Here is a 26,795-nt window from a genome sequence, read left to right on the forward strand (position 1 = left end):
GGAAATTTTTCACCTTTCCTGAGAGGCAAACGAAAATCAATGCCACCTTAGTAACCTGCAAGATCTGCCAGAGAGTGCTGTCCCGTGAGGATCCGAACAAAAAATATTCCTGCGGAACAGCAAGTATGATGAAGCATCTGAGGACCCTCCATTCGGTGAACCTTGCTCGGGAGGAATGCCGCAGAATGAGAGATGTTCCTGCTCCATCAGATCCATCGCAGCCAAGCACTTCAAGGGTGGATCCTTCTGTGCAAAATTTGGACATCCGACCACAGTTTCAAACCTTAAAAGTGCTCTGCATAAAATGCAATGCTGTATTATACTATGGAGAGCAGTCAATTGATCTTATCTGCCGAAAGCAAGAGATTCGTCATTGCTAGTTTTTTTTTTCCCTGAAGTTCATAGTTTTGTTCCTCCAGTTCTGTTTTTTCCTTTTTTTTTTCAATAAAAACCACAAAAAAATTAAAATTGTTCAAAAAATCCCCCAAAAATTCTTCTAAGATCTAACTTTCCTGGTTTAAAAAAAGAGCTATATTTGTTTGCTAGTGTGTGAACGTTTAGAGGAATGTATGTGTAGTATGTAATTGACTGAATGAATGCATTAGTAGCGTATGGTGAATGTATAAGTGCAGAACTATGAGGAAGAGCTGCAGCATCACACAGTAACCTCTTTAACTGCAGTGTGCTGTAGTACTTCCGAAGCACAGGGATGCAACATATGTACATAAATATGTTGCAAATCTATGCTTCTCTCTGCACGGCAGCTTAAACTGCAGCCATAAGATGACACAGGCACCCTTGCACCATGGTGCAAGGATATCTGTGTCATGTGGTGTTTGTTTTTGTGCAGGAAGACACACCTTCCTGCACAAAAAACAATCAGAAAACACATTTTTCTCCTTCAATGTATGCTGACCATTTTAGCATGTATTGAAGGTTAAAAAATAAGGAGAAATGAAAACAATTCTCCTTGTGCTTTCCTACACCAATTGGAGAATGGTGCAGCATTCACACACATGTCGAGATTTATGATTTCTGATAAATCTGGAGATGTGTCTTGTTCTATGAGTATTCAGTGCAATCACGCACAACAACACTTATAGAACGCCCTTTCAACGCAAAGTGGTGTGTATGATGAGATTGTATTTACATGGAGAAGAAAAGGTACACAGAGTGCCTTTTCCTCTCTTTGTAAATATGAAAGAGTGTCTTGCGCTATAACTATGTTACAAAAAGTGACATATTTCTGTTTGGAAAATTGCTTGCGAATGATAGAAGGTAAGCACAGAGTTTTGTCTGCAAAGATGCTCAAAGAAAAATGATTGAAATGATTGCGATCCTTCAATAGGTACAATGGCAAATATTATGAACCACTCAAATCTAGTTTTGTTGGAGGTCACATGATATCCGATGACAGAGAGATTTCAAAACTACATAGGTATAAACAGAGTGTTTTTAAAAACGTGTTCAAACTTTGTAGCTTCCTGCAGATCTGCCCATTTTGCATATTAATACTTAGTTAAACTTACCTTCACAGTAATAGAAATTAAAAATGGTACACATTCCTTGTTTTTTGCTTTTGTTTTATCTGGCTTGCATGATCTTCATCTTCTTAATGCTCATGGGTGGGGGTGGTGTTGGGCTCTACTACGGCTTTAACTGCGCTTACATTGTGGAGTATATGCATGTTGTGATGTTGATGCAACCTCCTGATGCTAAATAGCTCAATTAGCTCTCCGATGGGAGTATGTAATATGGACAGATTGAAGGTATTATCGTTTAACGTTAAGGGTCTGAACCAGCCTGTTAAGAGACAGAAGATCTTAGATTATGTTAAAAGACTGAGGGGTGATATTGTTTTACTCCAGGAGACGAAGCTTGAGGCTAAGCAGTTTTACCACCTGAGGAATAAATTTTATAATGAGGTGGTAGGTGCTGAGGCTGTGAACAAAAAGAATGGTGTCCTGATACTTGTTGCGAGGAAATCTAAGGTGGAGATCTTGGCATCTGAAGTCAGTGCAGATGGTAGATGGGTCACGGCCAAAATGAGTAGGGATAATACAGAGTTTTAGGTTACTAGCGTGTACGCCCCCAACACTAGCGACTTGGTCTTTTAGGACAAACTGAATAAGCACCTTGAAACTATTCCAGACAACGCGGTGCATATAGTAGCTGGGGATTTCAATCTTCCAATAGATGCAACTTTAGATAGAGACTCACACTGCACCTTTAAGTCAACAAAAGCTCATAAAGCTTTTCTTAGTCTGTGTAAACGTTTTAACTTGGTGGATACATGGAGACTCCAGAATCCCACTGAGAGGGATTATACTTTTTATTCTTCACCACATGACTCGTATTCCCGGATTGACTTTCTTCTTATCACACAGAATGGCGTTCCTAGATTAGAATCTACAACCATTGAACCTCGTGTATTATCTGATCACTCGTGCATTTCATTATCAATCACTAATGTCAAACCATCCTCTCGTCAGACATCTTGGCGGCTGAATGATGAAATCCTAACTAGTGATAAGCACCGGTCCACAATCCAGGAGGCGATATCCTCCTACCTTCAGATCAATAAACAGGGGGACACGTCCGATCTCATTAGGTGGGAGGCTCTGAAAAGTACTATAAGGGGAGTGTGTATCAAAATTAGGTCAGAGATTAATAAATCTTATAATGAGAAGTTGGAGGCTTTGGAGATGGACATTAGGAATCTAGAGATTAGACATTTAAAAGATAGGGATGAGGTGTCTCTTGCTGCGTTGGCGAATAAAAAATATGAGTATAATAAAATAGTTAGTGAGAGAGCGGGAGTCTGGCTTGATAAGGGTAGGCGGTTTAAGCTTTGTGAGTCTAATAAGGCAGGAAAGTCCCTAGCCTCATACTTGAAGTTCAAGGTTCAGAAGAACTCTATTAGTGTCATTAAAGATGCATTGGGGCACTCGCATTCAGACCCTGACAAAATAACGGAGGTGTTTAGAGTTTTCTACGAGGACCTCTATGCAAAAAATGAGGCGGTAGAGGAATCTAGAATTAAGGAATACTTAGATGAGTGCGAACTCCCACAGCTTTCGGATGAGGACCGGGTCAGTCTTAATGGTCCAATTAGCTCTTCAGAGATAGAGATTGCAATTAAACGCTTAAAAGTAGGGAAAGCCCCGGGCCCTGACGGATTCACTGTAAAATTTTATAAAACCTTCCCCTCCCTTTTGGTCGAACCCCTCCTACAGCTATTTCAAGGTATTAATAAATCGGGTGAGGTTAGAGGTACTTTGGCAGAGGCCATAATTGCTGTACTTCCTAAAGATGGGAAAGACCCCTCGCTACCGAAAAACTATAGGCCGATTTCATTGATTAATATTGATTGCAAACTCTTGGCCATGATACTCTCCGCCCGCCTCCAGGGGGTTCTCCCACAGCTGATCCACCCATCCCAAGCAGGCTTCCTTAAAAACCGGTTGTCCAGTGACAATACAAGGATTTTGGCGCACGTACTAGAAAAAGCGAAACTTTTAGACACACCGACTGCAGCAACAACACTAGATGCTGAAAAAGCATTTGATAAGGTTGATTGGTCCTTCCTCCGCGCTGTTCTCTGTAAATTCAACTTAGGGGAGTCATTCTCTAGACTGGTAATGTCCCTTTACTGCTGCCCTTCGGCACGTGTTAGGGCCGGTGGATCCTTTTCCTCCCCCTTTTGTTTACAGCAAGGCACACGACAGGGTTGCCCCCTGTCACCCTCACTGTTCTTGTTGGCAATTGAACCGTTCTTATATCATATAAGGCATGATCCCAATATAGCGGGTATACCGTTTGGAGATTGCACTGTAAAATTAACGGCTTATGCGGACGATGTGCTTATTGTGTCGGAAAGAGCGGATGAGGCAATTCCGGCGCTCATGACTGACATCGAGGAATTTTCCAGAGTCTCTGGATATAAACTCAATAAAGATAAAACGGAGGTCAAACTTTTGAACAGTGTTGGGGGCAAGGAGATTATCGGAGATTCTGGGCTTACATGGCAGCCTCGGTGTTTTAAATACCTTGGGCTGGATTTTGATAAGGATTTGATCTCTACACTGAGAGTAAATGAAGATTTGACCCTGAAAAAGATTTCTACATTACTGGAAGGTTGGTCTCCAAAGTTTCTCTCCTGGTGGGGTAGAGCAGAGACGCTTAAAATGATGTCGACCCCGTTGGTCAACTATCTGGCCAGTATGCTCCCTATGACGTTCTCTAATGCTTTTGTTACTAAGGTGGATCAGCTGTTTGGGAATTTCCTGTGGCAGGGCAAGAAAGCCAGAGTCTCACTGAAGAAATTACAATTAGCAAAAGACAAAGGTGGTCTGGGTCTCCCCTCCTTCAGGTGCTATCAGACAGCGTTTCTGTGCAAACAGGGTGCTCAGTGGCTGATAAAATCCCCTGCGTATACACCACTATGGATTAATATTGAGGAGGCACTAGTAGACCATGCGCCTTTGGAGGCCCTTCTCACGATGGACCTGTCACACCTACCTCACTCTAAATATATCATGCTGAATACTAGAAGGGCTTTACTTAGACTCGACCAAACACATAAAACAAAGTTGACATTTGCCAGGTCATCGTTTATGTCCTTGTGGAGAAATGCCCGTCTTAAACATAATGGTAGTAGTATATTCTGGGAGTCTTGGTCCAAGAAGGGCATTAATTTGGTGAAGGACTTATATGATGATAAGGCTCCGCTGCCATTCTCGACCTTACAGCACCGGTATGATCTTACCCCGATGGATTTTTATGATTTCCTAAAACTTAAAATGATGCTGACAGCGAGTAACTTCTCTCCTTATGTCCCATGGCTATTACTTCATATCCCACGACTGGTACATGCTGGCCACTTTGTGTCGAAGGTGTATAAAATGTTGTTGCCTTTACCCATGAAAAAACACAAAAGGGTGGAGGTCATATGGGAGGCTGAGCCAAATCTAACAGGCATACCTTTTGACTGGGAGGTGATTCATAAGTTAGCCCTTACACATAAAGTCTCACCCATCCTATTTCAGACGAAATATATGCTCCTCAACAGGGCCTTTTGGACGCCTGACAGGCTTTTCAGATGTAAATTAAGAGACTCTCCTGTGTGCTGGAACTGTCAATCAGGTACTGGTGATCTTGCACACATGCTATTTTCCTGTCCTTCATTAGGGGATTACTGGGGGAAGATATTTGATTGCATTTCTCACGTTTTTAAGATAAAACCTGTACAGGAATTTGTTTACGTTATTCTGGGGGCGCTGGATCCGCAAATAACAATAGACCAAGATCGTCAGCTGTTGGATTTAATGTTAACAATGGCATGTAAAGTGATTCTTTGCAAATGGAAAAATGCGACTGAAGTGAGTTTTAAAATCTGGCAGGAGTGGTTATCTTTCCTGAGGGGGTCTAGTAATCCGGCTCTGCAGGCTTCTACCTGGAGCCCTTCTAACAAAAAGCTTTGGAAATCATTGGATGCATCCTCCTTTCATTATGAGCCACCTTGAGTGGTATACTGTGGTTGGTCCCTCTGATTGGGGTTGCTGTGAGCTGAGGCGTGGTTGACCTCTCAAGTCCAGGGGCGCTGCGCCCACACATTGAGCAATGTAACTAGGGATGTACCTGTATATTGATGATGCGAGCTGGAATGGGTTTTCTTTATTTCATTTGTCTTGCTATTCATTTTCTATTTTTGTATCTGTATGTGATGGACATGACTATTTTGAACCTTGTGTACGGAAGAGTTATTGTATTGTCTCTGTTACTTTAATAAAAATGACTTGAAATTAAAAAAAAAATGGTACACATTTTTTCAGATTTTTTTTGTAATGTAAATTGGGGTAAATTGCTTATTTTAGAATTAGGATCTGTGAAAGAAAAGAAAAAATAGTTATAACATGTAATAATACATTTTTTACAACACAGCATAATTTAAACAAAGTAATTTGTTTGCCTTTTTTGCTGTTCTCAGAATATATTGAATTTCACTAGAAATAGTGATTTCAATCGTACTCATCACTTAACAGCGGGCAAAAATAAAACAATCAAAAAGATTGTTTAAAAAAAAACAACATGCTATTCTCAGTAAAATACCAGAAAATACAAATCACACACGCTTATGGCTAACAAAATTTTATAACTTTAACTTATAAAAACTGTAAATGTTGACACTTTAAAATATTCACCGAGTCAATGAGCACGAAAAAGTCCATAATTCAAACATATTCCTTTCCTTGAGGCCAAATGGTATTTTTGCACTCCTTTTTATGTAAATTGTCCAATGGTAATCCTATTAAATTATAATAATAAATTCCTCAGAGAGTAAATTATCTTCCTAAAACTTTGACTTTAAAAATATTAGGTAGGAATTTGGTAATTCCCTAGGCAAGCGTTGTTTGAAAACCAACTGGGCATCATTACAAAGTGTCCAGCCTTTGTCACATTTTAGATAGGCAGTGTAATGTCCAGATGTTGTGGAAGGACCATCATGGAAAATTATTGCAATTGCTACAAAAGTCCTCCACTAGCTAATCCAGTGGGCCTGGTGATCAGCTCCAAACCTGTGCGGCTCCCGGAACCGCTGGAGTGCGGGCCTGTCTGTGTCCTCTTAGGCAACCCGTGTGCTTCTCCGGTTGTCCAAACCCTGAGGAAGACTCTGCGGTCTTCTCCGTGTTCACTGATGTCGCTTGGGATCTATAACATATGAAGGAAACAGAATAAATGTGTTCCCCCCCCCCCGTGAGGCTATGTTGCACTCAACACACAGTTTGGCAATTTGATTTACTAATATGTGGCACTGGTGTCCTCAGTAAACCAGAAAAACACAGCCTTGCACAGGTGATCGCTCCTACAACTAAGGAGCCTAATCACCCTGCTAGTCTAATCGCCCGGTGTGCCGATCGCCTTTTAAAACTTCCCAGTCAAATTCAAATGAAACAATGAGGTTTGAACCCTTTTTTTGGGGGGGAGAATAATGTTTCTCAGGCAAAGCAAAATACGACACACAATTGCCTATCAGGATCATACCCTGAGACCTCAGATTCAAAACAAACCAGGCTCAGTGACAATAGCACAGAAACTTTGGGATTTGAACATTTAACCTTGAAAATACAGTTCTAAGATCTCAACCATTAGGCCACAGTAGCTCTCGCTGCCAGGCAACACGGGTTGTGAAAGCCCCTGCTGCGCGCACGATATTACCGATGCGCGCAGCCTACACAATGCGGGCGAAGACCGGAGGGGTGAGCACTCTCACTAAACACGAGCGCCACCTCTAACGGGTACCTGTACCGGGCTCCACTCGCCCGTAACCGCTTCCCGATCTCCGGCAGTACTCCCGTCACTCCGACGCGACCCGGCACTCCACGTCAATCTCACCGGCCCGCCCTGGAACTCAACGATTCTTCCGCCTGCCTGCCTGCCGATCTCCGACGTCCTCAGAAGGCTGCTGACCTGGATGCAGACGACAACACGCGGCTCTCCAACGGCGACGATGACCCTGCAAATACAAAGAAAAGTCAAATTACAGCCTCCTTGCGAGGCTGGTGAGCAAGGAGCGAAGAGACTGACTTCTGTGCTCCCCAGCCTTTTATCCGTTTTTCATGCCAGACTGGTTCTAACGGCCTGGCGTTAGCCCATCGCGTGACCAGGAAGCGATTCCAATCACTTCCGGGTCACGCCCCTGGGCCAGGACCAATTGCTGAGGAGTCGCGCCTGTCGCGTCACCAAAGTGCGCGACAGGCTTGGCTCCATGTCTGGAGGGGGCCGGCACGACCGCCATACTTTTAGCGTGGCAGATGCCGGCCCCGCCGTTCTCTTTGTTTTGCTATTTTACACATTGCATTTTATTATGCGCTTTGTACTTTTATATCATAAAATGACCAACTGACTCCTTGCCATTTATTTTGCTCTCCGTAATGGCCTTAGCTTTCAATAAACCTTCATAGTTTTCATTGTAGTACCTGTCAGTCTTTATTTTGAAGTCTAATGTGCTTTACATTTCATTCTGAAAGGTTATTTGATATTGAATGTATAAGCTGATCATATCCAGTTAGGAGCAACAAAGTCCTAAGGGGACTCCCAGTTCATCAAAAGTGCTTTAGGTGAGGAAGAAATACAAAGAAAAGAAAAGAAGCGAACCTCAAGAATAACCATTACTGTACCTGGTGCAGTTCTGAACACAAAATCTTCTCCTTCTTCCACGGACAGAATGATTTCTCAGTCACACGCACATACGCATATCACACGCTGGTGGGGCCCATAACACCAACATTCATTCACTCAAACTATCCGTGCCTACAGGGAGATATCTGATCCCGAACTACAGCTGTTCACTTGGATAGAGGAAACCACTCTACAAAATTTCCCTGACAGTTCCTCCATCCGGAGGCCAATTGGATCATTTAGTTGATCTGAATTTGACGACCCTTTAATTCTCAAATAAATCAATAGACATTTCAAGAAATAATCACCCGACACATTTCTTCAAATAATGATTTTCTTTATCTAATTAAAATGCAGGTTAAATCCTAATAATGCAATAGTATCTTTTGTCATATTTACCTATTCTGGCTAATTGTCGTATTCTATGTCAGAACTGGTCCTCAGAAAGTTCATCAGAGTCTTAAAGTCCCGTCCTCTTCCGTCAGCATAAGGATCTCTAGCGAAGAGCAGCATGGAGTGTCGCATAGAGTAGCATCGATCAGCTAGGGTAGGGTCTCGTGCTAATTTCCCTCTCTAGACTACTAATATTTATACTAAAATTTACATATAACAGTAACATTTTCTTTATTTCCAGGCCGCTGATTGGCTGAATTCCGTCACATCCCAATACATTTAAGAAACATTCTCCAAATTTCACATGTGGATGCTGAATAAACTAGGCGCATGGGAAAGGCTGTTCTCAGGTCAAGAAAGTATCAGTCTATTGTGAATAGGTGGCTTTTGGTTCCCAAATAGCAACAATTGCTTCACGTTCAGGGACACTGGCACCTCGCCCAGGGTAGTCTTCATGGACCTGGTCCGATGGTTCATGGAAAGGCCACAACAAAGTCGGTGCAGGCGCCTTTCTTCATTGCTCAATTTATGAAGTCATGTACTTTAGTTAGGATTCAGTCGGCAGCCATCTTTTGGTAGGCCAGAATAGTCAACTTAAGCAAAGAAAACACAAAATCATAATTAATACATTGAAATAATTAAAACAGTGTTGTTCCCTTGCTAATACCCTTATGTGCATGTATTTATCTAGCCATATGCAACATTCAAAGCCGTTAATGCTGGTTTATTTAAGCGCAAATCACATTAACACTGCTTAAGCAAAACATATAACTTTAATATGCGTACAAACTTAGTTCACTTATTATTTTAGCCATGCAAATGCATTCCCATGTGTATTCTCTTGGTTAATAAGGTTGATTAATTATCATCACATCACTCTATTATTCATTAGAATTAGTTCTTTATTCGTTTTAATATAAACTTATATAAATGGATTGGGTATATAAAAAGAAAATATTTTACCCGCTCCATCAATCCCCCCTTTGGTGATTTTATCACCACAAACAAAACCCACAAAAAATCAATTTATTTCCCCTTTTTACAGAAATTTGAAATGTTTTCTTGCTCTATTAAAATTCTGTTTTCCTTTCATTTTCTCTTTTGGTTTTGTCATACATACTCTCCTTCCATTCTTCCAATTCTATTTCATTAAGATCTTCTTCTGATTTCTTTTCCCTCTTTTTGTAAATTTCTCGTTTAACCTTCTTTTTATTTCTTCAATATCTACAACACATACATCCTAATCTAAGTATTAATAATACAAGAATCACACAGGTTAATGGAAATAATATTTTCCCTATTATAGTACTACCTAATTTGCCTAAGAAAGCTTTAATAGCAGCCATTTTATTACTAATTCTAGTCCAGATACTTTCAACCTCCAGTGGTTTTATTTCATCATGCAATTCTGTAATATTCTTAATATAGACTTTTAAATCTCTGCTTTCGTCAGGAATGTAAGTGCAACAATGTTGAACTTTCAGCATTCCACAGACTCCACCCTCTTTTGTCAATAAGATATCAAGGGCAAGTCGATTTTGCATAATCATAGCACGCATGGCAACCAGCTCAGTGTTTACCAAGAGAAATCCTCCAGCGGTGCTTGTTGACAAGCGATCCACTATGGTTGACAATTTCCGAATATTATTTGCATTCCAAGATATTCCCACTGCTGGTATCAAGGCTCCAAAAATATCACCTACAATTTCTAACCAGGTTTCTCTTCTGCTACGCATTAGTAGGTTATTTGGTCCACTATTTTCTACTCTATCCATGTGAAAGATCTTTGGAAAGACCAGGCCAACATAACATGTGCCATACCAATGGTCGGGCAACCTGTAGTAGGCCTTGTTCCCACAAATATAGTACAATCAAGGGAAAACTGGATCTTCTCCACCTCTAAATCCCCATCCAGATGCAATGAAATATGTATCATGACACTCACTTGTCCCTATATAAATATAATCATATTGGGACCTTTCCCTCATAATGCATAATTTGCCTTTCTGGGGTGAGTCTATAGCTATTGTTGGTCTAACTCCACCCGGTGTCTCCTTTTTCCCATCTATTTCCCAAATGTTTTCCCCTTCTTTATGTCCCTCTGCATTCTGGTGTATTTTTAGTCTTCTCTCTTCAACCATATCCAAAAATGTTTTCTCTTCTGTTTTCAAACTGCAAGTTAACCCCTTCAGTGCCCATGACGAGATGGTCTCGTCATGGGCCGCGGTTGCGCTGTGCCCATGACGAGACCATCTCGTCATGAACTCCGCCCGCTAATAGAAAGCCCGGCACAGGGCGGGGAAAGGGCGTGGCACACAAGGGGTTAATTTGTTCTTAAAAATATTTTCTAGAGTTAGTCCTTTAGTTTCTATAAAAACTTCTCCTAATACATCAGCATCTTTAGCTGGGTTTAATTCTTTATTCATGGGCAATCGTCCAAGAATATTATCTATATTAGACAAATTATACTCTAATTTTCCTACTTGATAAAATATACTAGTTAAGACGCTACATGTTATTCCATAAGTTGCTGGGAGGTGATGATAAGTCACCCCTTCTGAAACAGATGCAGGTAATTGCATACATACGTAGCAATCCCTTACGTCCATTGTTTTTACATATTCATACAATAATTTTGAAAAAACATTGCTAGAAAAATCAGTTATTGACCTATCCTGGTGCATATGCTCAGTGCTTGTTCTAACTGGTATTACTTTTTGCGAGCTTTTCACTATGTTAGTCATATTCTCAGTATGTCCTGCTAGTGTATCTAAAGTTACTTTGAAAGAGATCAAAAGAGCGAGTACGCTCCAAAGAAGCATTAATAGTCCTGTACAACAACAACATGTTTTGCACCATCTTCTCATAAAGGTACATCTACCCTTGTTATTATCTATGTTAGCCATCTTGTTAGAATTAACCGTGTCTTTTGACTTAGCCTCTTCTACTCCGCCTCTTGTAGCTTTCCTACAAGATCTAAGACCTTATCAGGTGATCCAAATACTTCCATTTCTTATTCAATCCTATGTATTTCTACAAGGATCAATTTGAAATTACTCAGCTTGGCCTCTCATCGTTTTTCACTTCTTCCTCGTCGTCCACATACAGGATTTCCTGATCTTCCGCTTCTTCTCCGATGTCGGATAAGATAACTCTCAGGATCTCCCCTGTTTCTTCTTCTTTTATCAATCTCAGTAAAGTCTCCTCTGGATTTCCTTGACTATCTGCCTCTTCTTTCTGTTCAGGCAATGCCACGTACGTCCATTCAGGTGACTTATACTTCTGGTTTGGTTTTCTTGATCGTTTGTTTGCTTCAGACACTTCTGTTTCCCCCTCTTTTTCTGGATGCTGACTAGTTACTTCATTCACTTGTTCAGCTTCTGAGGGTTTGACTCGTGTCAATCGATATCTCAGCTTCTTAATTTTGTTTGGCCAAAGATCTCCTTTAGCATTTCTTCTTGTTTTGCCTTCTTTACTGTTTCTTTCCTCAATCCAAGTTCGCTTTCTTAGAACCCGACCCTCTGGTATTTCAGTTTCACTGTCCTCAGATTCTGTTTCGTTTGATTTTTCTTTTTCAGTAATCTCTTTTTCCACCGCTTGGGTTGGCCCTACTTCTGTCCCTCCTCGGGTCTCCGGCACGCAATTTTCCTGCTGACTACTTGTCCCTTCACCTGGCTGGGTGTTGCAGTTCCCTACACCTCCTTGGGGTTTTTCCGCAATCTGTCCCTCTCTTTCTGTGACTGTCCCTTCTTCTCCTTCCAATATTTTCTCAGGTGGAACTTCTTTTACTCTCTCATCTGGTGAAAATGTTACTTCTGACTGAACATTCTTTTCTTTTCTTTTCTTCTTTCTGCGTTCACCATTGGCGTTTTGCTCATCTCCAGAATCTGAACCATCTGAAATCTGCAATCTTTTCCTCAGAATTTCTTCTCTGGGAGTCTGAACTAGTCTTGGCTCATTTACCCCCCTTTCAGGATTTTCTTTTGACTTTATATTCTCATTGCTTGACTCATCACTTGACTCTGATTCATCGAAATATTCTTTTCCAATACCGTCTGCTGGGTTTGGAACTCTCAAAGTGTGACTTGCATGTATCCAGTTTTTCAGTCCAGCACACTTCACAGCAGTTGTTGTGGTCAAGATGACTTGCCTTGGCCTTCCCCACCTTGGAACCAGGCAATTTCTTCTTCTGTGGACTTTTATCCTCACCCAGTCCCCTGGGCTCAAGTCATGGGCTGGTTTCTTTTCAAGTGTGGTGGCATCCGCTCCAACCTGGTGAAACACAGAATGAACTGCGTCAGCCAGGCCTTTACAGTAATCCAAAATCATGTCATCAGTTATAGTCATCAGCTTGTTGACTGGTATAAACACGTGTCTCATGGCGCGTCCCATGATGATCTCGTGTGGACTCAAACCTGTAGTTCTGTCTGGAGTAGACCTAATGGTCATCAAAACCAGAGGCAAGACATCAGGCCATTTCATACCTGTGGCTAAACACATTTTCCCTATTCTGTTTTTGATAGTACCATTCATTTGCTCAACCACACCAGAAGCCTCTGGTCGGTAGGCACAATGCAGTTTTTGTTGTACGCCCAATGCTTCACAAATCAATTTCATGATCTCATTGTAGAAATGTCCTCCTCTGTCTGATTCTATGGTTATTGGGAACCCGTACCTTGGGATGAATTCCCTCAACAATAGCTTGGCCACTGTGATTCCATAATTTCTTCTGGTTGGGTATGCCTCCACCCACCTAGAGAACAGACAAACTACCACCAAAACATACCTCAGTTTGTTATAAGGGGGCATTTCAATGAAGTCTACTTGCATTCTGGTGAAAGGTCCTCCCTCCCGGCCTATGGTGCCCAAACTCACCACAGTTTTCCTTCCAGGATTGTACTGCTGACATGTCAGGCATCTTTGACAGAGACTTTCTGCTATCAACCTGAATTTCGGATTGTACCAGGTCTGCTTAAAAGCCCTTATCATTGCATCCCTTCCCAGATGTCCTTGGCCATGATACATCCGTGCCATGGTTGACATCATGCTATCAGGCATTACTGGTCTTCCATCCCGATAAACCCACACATGATCCTTTTCCCTGGGTGCACAACCTGCTTTTACCCACTGTTTCATTTCCTCATCGACTGCTTCATCCTGCAACTGCCTCACTTCATCCCATGTTCCCACAACATTAGTAAACATTATGGAGCAAGAAGACATTTCCTTTTCTTTTGACCGATTAATTGAGTATTGGTTTCGGGCACAATACTGAGCCATGTCATTCGCAAAGCGATTTCCTGTAGTGATGTAATCACTACCCTGTCCATGAGCAGCACATTTTACCACAGCCAGTTCTTTGGGCATTTGTATTGCCTCAAGCAATTTCCCAACCACTTCTGCATTCCTTATGGGAGTTCCACTCGAGGTCAGGAAACCTCTTTGTAGCCACAATTGGCCAAAGTCGTGGACAACTCCGAAGCCATACTGGCTATCAGTCATCACAGTCACTCTCACATTCCTCCCAATTTTGCATGCTTTTGTCAATGCCACTATTTCTGCTACTTGAGCAGATTTAACTCCTTTCAAGATTGATGCTTCTATAACTGCTGAAACTGTGCATACTGCATATGCTGCGCTCAACACTCCTTCATCTGTTCTCAGACAGGATCCATCCACAAAAAACACATAATCACTTTCTGGCAGTGGCAGATCTCTTATGTCAGGTCGAGGTTTCGTGCAGTAGTCAAGCACATCCAGACAATCATGATCAACGTCCTCTCTTATCTCCACTCTCTCTGCATCAGGTAAAAGAGTAGCTGGATTCACATTCACACATTTTTCCAGACTCACATTGGTTGCACCTAGAATGACCTTTTCATATTTAGTCAGCTGACTATGTGACATGAACTGTGTTCGACTCCTTGTTAAAAGGATCGCCACACTATGAGGTACAAACACTCTTACTGGATACCCCATCACAATTCCCTCGCTCTGCTCTAGGCTTCGGCAGGTAGCCGCTACTGCTTTCAGACATCCTGGCAGACCTATCGCCACTGGGTCTAACATTGACGAGAAATATGCTACTGGTCTCCTTTGCCTTCCATGTTTCTGTATTAACACTGAGAGTGTGCATCCGTTTCGCTCACTACAGTATAGCTCAAACTCTTTCTCATAGTCTGGCATACCTAGCGCAGGGGCTTCACAAAGACTGTTCTTCAACCGTTTAAATGCTGCCAATTCTTCTTTGTTCAGTTCAAGGGGGTCTTTAACCTCACTTTTTGTCAATTTCACCAATGGTTTGGCAATCAGGGAAAAATTACTTATCCACTGACGACAGTAACCAACCATTCCTAGGAACATTCTCACCTCTCTTTGGGTCATTGGAGCTCTCATTCCTCAAATGATTCTGATCCAGTCTATGGTTACTTTTCTCAGCCCTTTTTCAATAGTATGACCCAAGTATGTTACTTCCTTCTTACAGTATTGTAATTTTGTTGGAGATACCTTCAGTCCTCCATCTGCCAAATGATTTAACAAAGCTATGGTGTCTGTTTCACAGGCCTCACGTGTCTTTGACGCCACCAATAGGTCGTCAATATACTGGACCAAAACTGAATTCTCAGGCATGGTAAGACTTTCCAGGGATTTCTTTAGCAACTCATTGAAAATGGAGGGGCTCTCTGTGTAGCCCTGTGGGATTCGGCACCATGCCAAAATACGCTCTCCAAACCGAAATGCAAAAAGCGGCTGGCTGTCATGATGCAACGGTATGGAAAACAAAGCATGACACAAATCAATTACTGTGTACCATTCTGCATCGTGAGGAATCTGATACAAAATTACTGAGGGATTTGGAACAATGGGACAACATGATACAACAATCTTGTTAATCTTTCTCAAATCTTGCACAATTCTGAACTTCCCACTCGGCTTTTTCAGTCCCATTATAGGCGAATTACATGGACTGCTCATTATTTCCCTTAACACTCCTTGCTGGATCATTTTCTCAATCAAAGGGGTTACTCCTGCTATTATTTCAGGTGTCAGTCTGTATTGTGGAATGTTTGGGTAAACTGCTCCTTCCTTTACAGCGATTCTTACTGGGTCTACATTTCTCATCAGGCCTACATCTTCTCCTGTGAAATCCCAGACTGCTGCCTTCACTGTCTGTTTCAATTCTGGGGGCAATTCATCTGGATTAAATACTGCATAGGTTCCAGCAACCTCACACTCTCTGTTAGCTATGGTCATCTTATACAGTACATCTTCATCTGGTGTTTCAAAGGCTATTCCGTCTGGTGTACAGAATATGGTGCAATTCATTTTGCACAACAAATCCCTACCTAGTAAATTCACAGGACTGGTGTCACACACCACAAATCGATGCATGTCTGAAAATTTCCCTATTCTAACCTTTACAGGTTTAGTAAGGTACGTTTTAATCTGGGTGTTTGATACACCAACTACTTGGATTGTTTCATCCGAAAGAGGAAGATTTTTCACATGTGCTGATCTGACAGTGGATCGTGTAGCTCCAGTGTCTACTAGAAAAGTAATGTTCTCATCATTAACTTTTCCATCCACAAATGGTCCTGTCTGATCTATTTCTAGAGATGCGCCAACTACGCACCCTGCTTCCTCTTTTCGGCATCGTCAATAAATCTCTTCTGGCTCTCTCTCGTCATTTTGCAGCCAATATTGTGACACAGCGCTCGCGCGTTTCGGTTTGTTTACCTGTTCTTCATTGTAGAATCCCGTCTCCTTACTATATTTCTGGATATTCCGGCTCTGTGGTAAGGGCGGTTTTGGCACCTGATTCTGTGGATTAACAGCCTTCTGCTGTTGCGGCGGTGGGCCACTCCCCTCACACTGCACCTGTGGATTCAATGACGGATTTTCATTATTAGTACCTGGTGGATATTTACACTCGGATTTCCAGTGCCCTAATCTTCCGCAATTGTGGCATGGGAACTTCTTCTTTGCTTCTTCTATATTACCTTTCCCTTTTCCCGGGCCAAATCTTGATTTAATACCTGGATTATTAGCTTGTTCTACCAGCTGAGCTTCCTGTCTCTCTGCAACCTTCACTTGAGCCCACATTGCCTTTTCTTTTAGTTTTCGCTGCTTTGCCTCAATCTCATCACTAAAGTATTTTGCATGCCTTAGGATCTCATCTATTTTCTTGCTCTGCCAGTCCACGGTGTGCTGCTTAATCATGTCCCCAATTTCTGGACGCAGACCATACACAAATCTGTACACAAAATGACTCAGGTCCTTCTCTCCCAGACAGTCATCCCCACTGAACTGTTTGAAAGCTAAAATTAGCGTCTCATAATATGCGTGGACTGACTCTTTCGCTTCTTGATGTGTTCAATCTATTTTAACCCAGTCTGTTTCTTTTGGAGGCACTTTGTTTTTCAAGAACACCATGACCTGTTCATATTTCTTCATTATCTCTGGGTCTGGGGCTCCTGTTTTGGGATCTCTCGGGTATTCTTTGGTCGGCCAATCTATGACTATCTTGCATTCTGCCCATAAGTCTGCTGGCACTATTATATCAAACAGACTATTCAGATCAATCCACAGCACTTTTGACAATTTAACAAATCTGTCTACCAGTCTGTACCACTCGACCGGCTTTTCCCGTAATCGAGGGAAATCATTTGTAAATGACAAAATGTCCTGCCTGGTCCATGGGACATGCACATATCCCCCTCCTGGAATCTCTCTCATAGGGAACTCAGTCACCACCTTCTCCTTTTCTCTCACAGGAAATGCTCAAAATGTTCTGTCTGAGGTGTCATTCCGCTTCCTATACCACCTGCTCTTCCATTTGTCCACATCTCCCCATTTCCTCAATACTGTGATTATGTCCCTAATCTGCCCTATTCGTCCTGCAGCATTCAGATTCTCAATGTCTTTTTCTGTGAAATCCACTCGGTATGGCTTCTGTAAAGCTTTTACCTTGTCCATGTCAATTCCCATTTCACTTGCTATTTCTGCTAGTTTGTGATGTAAATTCTTTGCTCTCCAAGTGACACTTTTGCACAAAAACAGTAATTCCTCATCTTGGTAATTTTTCAGCTTTTCTGTGGGGATGGTTCCTACAATCAATTCTTCTAACACCATCCGTAATTTTGCCACATCTACGGTATGAGATTCTTTTTCTTTATCCTGCAAGCCCTCAGCCATTCGTTCAATTCGTCGGTAGTTATACTCACTGATTTTTCTACATTCCCTGGTTCTGTCAATCTCTGTGGTTCTAATATTGATCCTCCTACCACCCTGCTTCTTTCGGCAGTATCAGGACAATAAAATGGGTTCTTTGACACATGCAATTCACTTTTACTCATAGTATGTCCCCAGGAATTCTCTTTTACTCTCATCAGGGGCTGTTCTTCCTGTCTATTGTTCACATACGGGACTGTTAGTCCCCGCTCACTGTCTTTCTGCTTCTCAAAAATAGGCATAACAGGACCTATAGTCACAGGGACTGTAACTGCTTCCAGATTTTTCATCAATTCTCTTATTTTCTCTGTCAGCTCCAATGTGGTTTTTGCTAGTTTCCTAGAATTTTCACTCTCTGCCCTATTTTCCTTTCCCCGTTCCCTAAGAGAATTCCTTCTTTTTACTTCTGGAGTCACAACCTCTGTTTTAATAATTCTCAGAATCTCCCTCACTGGTGTATCTGCGGTTGGCGTTTCTGGTTCCTGCCTGTACGGAGGTGGGCTTTTGAAAAACATATCATCTAGGACATCATCATGGGTCTCGTTGGCCCCATACCTCCGGGATTCTACATGATTTTTCTTTTCTAGGCATTTCCTTCCTTCACTTTCTCCTGCAGTTCTAACGGGAAACAATCCTTCAGTCATACTAGCATCTCGCCACCTTCTCATTCGATCACAATGACTTTCGCGATCATTTGGCCGTCCAAACATGTACCGATACCTACTGCCATTTCTCTGTTTCTCTCGCTCATGCATCTCATCTTCCCACTCTGTCAGTGCCTCAAACTGCGTAGGCCTAGGTCGCGGATCTAGGCACATCATCCTCTCTCGTAAGTTTCTCAATATTGCCAAATTAAAGGACCCATCCTCTGGAAACGCTAGAACTCCGTCTTCCTTTGTATACTTCGCCCAATTGTCTAACCAGATGCACGTATGGTACCCATATTTCGCAACCATGAAGGATGCGGGGGTCTTCGCTGGGGGAAGTAACTGTTCTTCCCTAGTCACAATCTCTTTGTCTTTCACGAACCAATTTCTTAGTTTACTGAACAAAGACTTTTTCTTTTTCTCGGGTGAATGATAATACATCTTCCTTTCTTTTGTGGACCCTCTAGTCTTTACTGCAACTGTACGATCTTTAGTCCAATAGCAACGCAACTCTTACTCCTGCACCTATCCTGGCGCGTCTACGTCACTGTCACAATTTCCAATCCTTGCGCGACTCACACTAACGCACCAATCCTGGAACGTTTACGTCACTGTCACAACCTCCAATCCCTGCGCGATTCACACTAACGCACCAATCCTGGAGCGTTTACGTCACTGACTAGCTGTCCAATCCCAGCGCGGTCTTTCTGACGTCAGCAGTCGCTGCAGCAGCTCCTGCTCCTGACTCCTGTCTACAGTCTACCCCTCCTTTACAAAACTACTCGGTAGACTTTGTTTCAATTTTACAATACTTGTTAGTTACAACATACAAACATCTCCATTGTCTGCTCCGCTAACCACAGAATAGCAAAAGACCTTTCCCACGAGAATCCTGTTTTCCCGAGAGCAGCGCTTACCTCTGCCCTACTACAGAATCATTACGTCCGTTGATAAAGTAGCGCATCCCTCTACTTCACCCTTCTATCAAGCATCAATTAACTGTTGTCTCCGGAATTAAAACACATAGGTGGAAACGCAATGCTCCTGAGAAATAAAACCAGAGTTCCGCAATCAATCCGAATGCTATTTTCATTCCCGCACTTTCACGCAAGAAAATATAGTTAATTCACACAGAATCCTGCTTTCCCGAGAACAGCGAACAGTCTGTCCTACTACAGAATTATAACATACATTAACAAAGCAGCGCTTACCTCTACTTTGTCCTTCTAACAAGCTCAGAGAACACCTGCTACCTTTTCAGTGATAAGCGTTATCGGTATGCCAATTGGTTTCCTGGTACCTAAGACCAAAATTTCACAGGTAACCCTTCACTATCATTCACACTTCTCACACAGAGCATTTCACTAATGGCAACACACAACGACGCTGCCGAATTGAACCCAGACAATGCGCCGTGCAACTTCAATTGTCACACGTTTCTCCCGTGTACCTACGGGCATCCACAATTCCGTCTTTCCCCAGAGCAGCACTTACCTCTGCTCTGCTACGGAACTGTTACCAATTCCCGACTTCCTACCTCTCAGAAGCCGTACAGACAACATAAAACTCAATACGACTTCAACATATAGTGTTAGTACATATATCAATACCAATCAATAATCGATAAGCTATATACATGCCAAAATCATCAAACCAAAACAATAAAAACCATCTCTAGCTACCAGAAATACTGGTGCAGTTCTGAACACAAAATCTTCTCCTGCTTCCATGGACAGAATGATTTCTCAGTCACACGCACATACGCACATCACACGCTGGTGGGGCCCATAACACCAACATTCATTCACTCAAACTATCCGTGCCTACAGGGAGATATCTGATCCCGAACTACAGCTGTTCACTTGGATAGAGGAAACCACTCTACTAAATTACCCTGACAGTTCCTCCATCCGGAGGCCAATTGGATCATTTAGTTGATCTGAATTTGACGACCCTTTAATTCTCAAATAAATCAATAGACATTTCAAGAAATAATCACCCGACACAGTTCTTCAAATAATGATTTTCTTTATCTAATTAAAATGCAGGTTAAATCCTAATAATGCAATAGTATCTTTTGTCATATTTACCTATTCTGGCTAATTGTCGTATTCTATGTCAGAACTGGTCCTCAGAAAGTTCATCAGAGTCTTAAAGTCCCGTCCTCTTCCGTCAGCATAAGGATCTCTAGCGAAGAGCAGCATGGAGTGTCGCATAGAGTAGCATCGATCAGCTAGGGTAGGGTCTCGTGCTAATTTCCCTCTCTAGACTACTAATATTTATACTAAAATTTACATATAACAGTAACATTTTCTTTATTTCCAGGCCGCTGATTGGCTGAATTCTGCCACATCCCAATACATTTAAGAAACATTCTCCAAATTTCACATGTGGATGCTGAATAAACTAGGCGCATGGGAAAGGCTGTTCTCAGGTCAAGAAAGTATCAGTCTATTGTGAATAGGTGGCTTTTGGTTCCCAAATAGCAACAATTGCTTCACGTTCAGGGACATTGGCACCTCGCCCAGGGTAGTCTTCATGGACCTGGTCCGATGGTTCATGGAAAGGCCACAACGAAGTCGGTGCAGGCGCCTTTCTTCATTGCTCAATTTATGAAGTCATGTACTTTAGTTAGGATTCAGTCGGCAGCCATCTTTTGGTAGGCCAGAATAGTCAACTTAAGCAAAGAAAACACAAAATCATAATTAATACATTGAAATAATTAAAACAGTGTTGTTCCCTTGCTAATACCCTTATGTGTATGTATTTATCTAGCCATATGCAACATTCAAAGCCGTTAATGCTGGTTTATTTAAGTGCAAATCACATTAACACTGCTTAAGCAAAACATAACTTTAATATGCGTACAAACTTAGTTCACTTATTATTTTAGCCATGCAAATGCATTCCCACGTGTATTCTCTTGGTTAATAAGGTTGATTAATTATCATCACATCACTCTATTATTCATTAGAATTAGTTCTTTATTCGTTTTAATATCAACTTATATAAATGGACTGGGTATATAAAAAGAAAATATTTTACCCGCTCCATCAATCCCCCCTTTGGTGATTTTATCACCACAAACAAAACCCACAAAAAATCAATTTATTTCCCCTTTTTACAGAAATTTGAAATGTTTTCTTGCTCTATTAAAATTCTGTTTCCCTTTCATTTTCTCTTTTGGTTTTGTCATACATACTCTCCATCCATTCTTCCAATTCTATTTCATTAAGATCTTTTTCTGATTTATTTTCCCTCTTTTTGTAAATTTCTCGTTTAACCTTCTTTTTATTTCTTCTATATCTACAACACATACATCCTAATCTAAGTATTAATAATACAAGAATCACACAGGTTAATGGAAATAATATTTTCCCTTTTATAGTACTACCTAATTTGCCTAAGAAAGCTTTAATAGCAGCCATTTTATTACTAATTCTAGTCCAGATACCTTCAACCTCCAGTGGTTTTATTTCATCATGCAATTCTGTAATATTCTTAATATAGACTTTTAAATCTCTGCTTTCGTCAGGAATGTAAGTGCAACAATGTTGAACTTTCAGCATTCCACAGACTCCACCCTCTTTTGCCAATAAGATATCAAGGGCAAGTCGATTTTGCATAATCATAGCACGCATGGCAACCAGCTCAGTGTTTACCAAATGTAGCTGGAAGAGCAGTAAAACCATTCATTTAGTCAACAGTAAAGATTAGCCATATATCATACAGTGGCAGTGACAACGGGACGCATGTATCTTGGCTGCAGCAAGAAAGAAAGAGGCAGTAAGACGGTATTAAGCCCAGTTTGGTCGGTGGAGTAAATGGTGATTGGGGGACTGGACAGTGACATCTGTTGTGTTATCATGGACAATGTAATTTTTGTGTTGTGTAATGTTTTAATTGGCTGCTGTGAAAGTTGCAGTAAGGAAAAGAGGCATATTCGGAGCCTCTGTCCTAACATAAAATTAGAGTTGTAGTGTCGCGGTCTAGTTGACCGGGCGCTACGTCAGAGCGCAAATGGGTGTGGCGGCCATATTGGCCTGACTGCGCATGCGCGAAAGAGCGCAAAAACGCGCGTTAGACGAACGAAGCGTTCGGAGGCGGCTGCCCGGCGCTCTTAGGTGTTTGAGAGATAAAACAAATAAATAAAGGTTGAAATATGCTCAGGCTGCTGCCCATCTCTGTGGGGGAAGGCACAACATTACAGTGGCGACGAGGATGGGATGCAGAGGACCCTGAAGGACACCCAGGAGAGAGGAAGCCCCCCAACAGTAGGAGAACCGGAGGAGAAGACGCCCTACAGGGGCAGGAACACTAAGAGGTCACAGGACAGACCCCAGGACACCGAGAGAGCGCGGCAGTGGCAGACGCAAGCCAGAGGGAGGCACGAGAATACGCAGGAGTGCCAACCAAGTGCAAGGTAGCGTGGTAAGCGACCCAGGGGCGAGTGATAGAAGAGACCCTGGTGGAATCAGGGAGGGACGGCGCAGAAGGGACCGAAGAGGCCCAGACGGCCCAAAGAAGGGGAAGAGGGACGGAGGCGCCAGGTAGTCCCAGGAAGCCGGCGGAAACCGAGATGTGTGCACAGGCATCAGCGCTAACGACGCCGTCCCGTTCCTACCAAGACCAGGGGAGCCTCAAATGAAATGGGAGGACTGGAGAGAATATTTCAAAAATTACCTCGAAGCACTGGAAGATGAGAATGAAGAAGCGTTCTCCAGCAGCCGGAGGAAAAGAATACTCTTGCATAATCTGGGACCAGAGGGCATACGAGTATTCCAAAACTTGACACCGGTCACCCGTCCACCAGCGGACGATGATGTGTTCAAACACGCCCATAAAGATTTAGACAACCACTATCGCCCTGCAGTCTGCACATCTATTGACCGCTACAATTTCCAGCAGAGGAAGCAAGAAGCGGGAGAAACGATTGACGACTACGTGGCGGCATTAAGGAAGCTGGCGATAACGTGTAAGTTCGGAGCGCTACACGACGAATTTATAAAGGACCAAATTGTAATGCACACGACAAGCAAAACGGTGCAGGATAAATTGTGGGCAAGCGGAGACGCTACGTTAAAAGACGTGATAGCCATTGTGAAAAGAGCAGAACTGACCAAGCGCTGCGCGGATGCAGCGAAGAGAGACCAGACCCCGAGACCAACGATAAACAAGGTGGAGGACGCCGACCAATATGGTAGAGGAAAACCGGCGCCAGGAGAAAATAAGGGAACATACAAAGGAAAAGGAAAGCCGGGACAAACGTGGAAACAGGACAAAGAAGGAACGGCGAAGTGCTACAGGTGTGGGAGCCCAAGCCATGCGGCGCACGACAAACGGTGTCCCGCCTTCAGAGCTAAGTGCGCGTTCTGCGGCCTGGTCGGCCACTACGAGAAGGTGTGCCGCAGGAAGTGGAAATAGCGAGCGGTGAAATATGTAGCACAAGACCCAGGAGAAGAAGAAGAGGGCCAGGAAGAAGACGACGAAGTCCTGTGCATGGAGGACCAAGTACTAGGTATCGACGGCGGAAGAGCTCGAAAACCCCAGTGCGACATCCACATTGGAGGAGTGGAGATCACCATAGTAGCGGATTCAGGGTCCCCCTACACGATCGTCCAAAGGTCGGTGTGGGAAGCAAAATTTGAACCGACAGTAGGCCCACATCTGGAACCACCCGACATACGGCCTGTTACCTACACAGGGGAACCCATCCCAGTGGTGGGATTTAGAAGACTGCTCTTCCAGTTCAAAGAACGCAGCGCCCAGTGCAAATTGTACGTTGCTGAGAAGGGACCTTCGGTCCTAGGGTGGATGGACCAAGGGGAATTGGGCATACAACTGCATCCGGGAGGAGATACACAAGTGTTAGTGGCGTTGGAAGGAAAATGGTCCAAGGCAGCGGGACTGCGAAGCGCGCACCCGAAAATATTTGGGGACAAGGTAGGAAAATTGGAAAAATTTACTCACAAAATCGTGCTTAAGGAGAACGTCAAACCGGTCACACACAAAGTGAGGAACATACCAATCGCTGTGAGGGAGGCAGTGCAACAGAAGCTGCACCGACTGGAAAAAGAAGGGATTATAGAACCCATTGATAGCGCGGAATGGTTGGCACCATTAGTGGTGGCCATGAAACCGTCAGGCAAGGTGCGCTTGTGTGTGGACCTCAGAGAACTCAATAAGTGTATTGTGGTGGAGAAGTTCCCGCTACCACGCATAGAGGAGATGCTGGCACGAACAAGAGGAGTGAAGTGGTTCTCCACCATCGATCTGAAGTCGGCGTACCATCAGGTAGTCCTGCACCACGCGAGCAAGAAACTGACGTCCTTCATAACCCCCTTCGGGTGCTATCAGTTCTGCCGCATGCCCTTTGGGTTGGCATCGGCAGCGGCAGTCTTCCAAAAGTTAATGGCCCGACTGTTCAAGGACATAGAGGGAGTACAATACTTCCAAGACGATATCCTAGTGATGGGGAAGGAAGAAGGAGACCACGACGAGAAGCTGGAAGTGGTGCTTAGGATCCTGGAGGATAACGGACTAACAGCTGAATGGGAGAAGTGCCATTTCGGCATGTCGTCGGTCACCTACCTAGGGCACGAAATTGGAGAGAGTGGTATAACACCAAAGAAGGGGAACGTGACAGCCATATGCGATGCTCCTCCACCCGCCAACAAGGAAGAAGTACGATCCTTCCTGGGGATGGCGGAATACTACAGTAAGTTCGTCCAACACTTTGCCACGAAAACGCACCACATGAGGCAGCTCACGAGGGAGAAGATAGTGTTCGCATGGACGGAAGACGCGCAAGAAGAGTTTGACACAGTCAAACGAGAAATAAGCCAGGCTATCCCGCTCCAAGGGTACGATCCCCTAGGGAAATCGATATTGATGACCGATGCCAGTGAAAAGGGGTTGGGAGCGGTGCTAATGCAAGAGAGACAAGATGGCAAGAAGGAGACGATCAGCTTTGCATCTAGATCACTGACGAATTCAGAACAAAAGTTCAGCGTAATTGAGAAAGAGATGCTGGCCGCAGTATGGGCCATGGGGAAGTATCGCCAATTCTCGTGGGGCACGCGATTCCTGCTGAAGACAGACCACAAACCCCTGGTGAAGGTATTGACGTCCAGTGGCCATGCCGGCGCGACACCCCGATTAGCGAAGATGACACTGAAACTCTTGGAATATCGCTATGATGTGGAATACATACCAGGATCAAGGAACAAGATAGCGGATTATCTCAGCAGGGCGGCGGCGAAGGAGAGTGCCCCCACGGGCACGGAAGAAGACGAGGAAATGGTAGCCCTGACGGAGGATCCGGAACGGGCAATAAGCAGAAAAGAATGGAAGGAAGCATACGGAGCAGATGGAGATCTGGAAGACGTCAAGAAATGCATAGTGCGAGGGTGGCCCGATAGAAAACACCAGAAGCCCCAAATTCGGCAATTTTATGAAGTCAGGGACGAGTTGTCGGTGGGAAATGACGGGGTGTTTGTATACCGAGGAAACCGCGTGGTACCACCAGCAAAGATAATACCACATCTTCTGAAGATAATACATGAGGGGCACCTAGGAATTGTGAAAACGAAAGCACTAACCAAACAAACGTATTGGTGACCAGGCATGGACCTACAGGTGGAGAGGCATGTCAGAGACTGTGTGCAGTGCCAAGGAGCTGACAAAATTCTGAAACCCATGAGACCAGCTCTAGGGAGGTTCACGAACCCAGGTAATCCCTGGGAAGAAGTGGCGGTAGACATCTTGGGGCCGGTACTTGACAACATGGGTATTCCGAAATACATATGTGTGATAGTGGACAAATACTCTAAGTGGCCAGAGGTACACATTCAAGAAGAAATGGACACCGACACAATCATTCGATTCCTTACAATGGTATTCCTCAGGGAAGGCATCCCCAGAGCCATTATTAGCGAAACGGACCCCAATTTACATCAGACAAATGGAACCGATTCGCAGAAAGAAATAGCATAAGACTTAAACACACGTCTGTCTATCACTCTGCCAGCAACGGCCAAGTAGAAGGGTTCAATAGGGTGATAATGGGCTCTATACAGGCAGCCATCTCTGGGGGCAAGGACTGGGAAAAGGAGGTACTAAGCACACTATGGGCATACCGCATCACCCCCACTAGCACAGGGTACAGCCCGTTTCAAATATTACGTGAACGGCAACCCTTCACGAAAGACAATGTCGCGTGGCAGGAGAAGACAATCACAAGCAAGTGGTCACCTGCTGTGGTGCAACATAACCTGGAGAAAGCGCAGAAGATATATACAGACCATTACAACAGCAGAAAGAACGTGAAAGAGACAGCTTTGG

The sequence above is a fragment of the Triturus cristatus genome, chromosome 12, assembly GCF_964204655.1.
Source record: "Triturus cristatus chromosome 12, aTriCri1.1, whole genome shotgun sequence".
Lineage (NCBI taxonomy): Eukaryota > Metazoa > Chordata > Amphibia > Caudata > Salamandridae > Triturus > Triturus cristatus.